Source organism: Brassica oleracea, chromosome C1 (genome assembly GCF_000695525.1).
Source record: "Brassica oleracea var. oleracea cultivar TO1000 chromosome C1, BOL, whole genome shotgun sequence".
In the NCBI taxonomy this organism is placed as follows: Eukaryota; Viridiplantae; Streptophyta; class Magnoliopsida; order Brassicales; family Brassicaceae; genus Brassica; species Brassica oleracea.
The window spans coordinates 28135336-28136740 of record NC_027748.1 but is presented as its reverse complement, the minus strand read 5'-3'; positions in this window follow the sequence as shown (position 1 = coordinate 28136740).

Sequence of the window (1405 nt, the reverse complement as noted above, 5' to 3'; positions counted from 1 at the left end):
CGGTTCAGTTCCTGTTGGATTTCATAAGGGAGAAGCTAGGAAAGTGGTTTTGGAAAAGGAGAGAAGATGCTTTGAGTCTCCCAACACAACATAGTCGAGCTGTTGAATACTTGCCATACGAAACCACAATGTAAGAAATGACGTGGATGACCTTCAAGTATGTCGTCCAGAAGGTCGTCTAGTTAGTCGTCCAGAGTTTTTTCTTCTAGAAGACCTTCAAATTAGTCGTCCAGTGTTTAGTCTTCCAGAAGACCTTCAAGTAAGTCTTCCAGAAGAACTTCAAGTTAGTCGTCCAGGGTATTTTCTTTCAGAAGACCTTCAAGTTAGTCGTCCAGGGTTTTTTCTTCCAGAAGACCTTCAAGTTAGTCGTCCAGTGTTTAATCTTCCAGAAGACCTTCAATAAAGTCATCTAGAAGGTCGTCCAGTTAGTCGTCCAGGGTTTAGTCTTCCAGAAGACCTTCAATTAAGTCGTCCAGAAGGTCGTCCAGTTAGTCGTCCAGGGGTTATTCTTCTAGAAGACCTTCAAGTTAGTCGTCCAGTGTTTAATCTTCCAGAAGACCTTCAATAAAGTCATCTAGAAGGTCGTCCAGTTAGTCGTCCAGGGTTTTTTCTTCCAGAAGACCTTCAAGTTAGTCGCCCAGAGTTTTTTTCTTCCAGAAGACCTTCAAGTTAGTCGTCCAGAAGGTTGTCCAGTTAGTCGTCTAGTGTTTAGTCTATGTATTAAAAATTTGTGTTATGAACTTATCTGTGTCAACTCCTTTGTCAAATTGCACTACCAAACAAATTTAAGAAAGTCTTGCCCTTTATATTATCCGAAAGGTTACAAAAGGTCACTGCATAGTTAAGTTGTCCAACATTCTAGACGACTTAATTGTAAGTCTTCTGCGCAGAAGATATGTTACAAAATAGGGATCAAGTTCAAATACACACATCAGCCTAATCTATCATACAAAATAATCTAATGTAGTATCTTTATCACCCCTCATACGCACCCAGGTTGGCATCATTGTCCTTGTTTTCGAACTCATGCGCGTCAGGAAGCTCTTGAAATATATCCACCGCCATCTTATCCCTCATAATATTCCCGTTGGGCTTATCAAAGTCTTTTTTACTAAATTCTATCCCAAGAGCATGACATTCAATGTACTTTAGAGCGTACACGCCACAATCACAAGCTCGTGCCGGAGGTATATTGGTCGGTCTCTCATATGTGAATGGCTCCAGGCTGTATTGGGCACGTACTTCGTCTGAGGAAGCACACTCAACAAGCAGATAAGGGACCATGTAGAGAAAAGGCTCCATTACCACATCGAGTTCTTTTGGGGAGATAATGGAACAAATGCTGTCAAATACGACTATGTGCCTCTTAGGGATCGATATCCACATAGCAATCCAATGAGTGTCG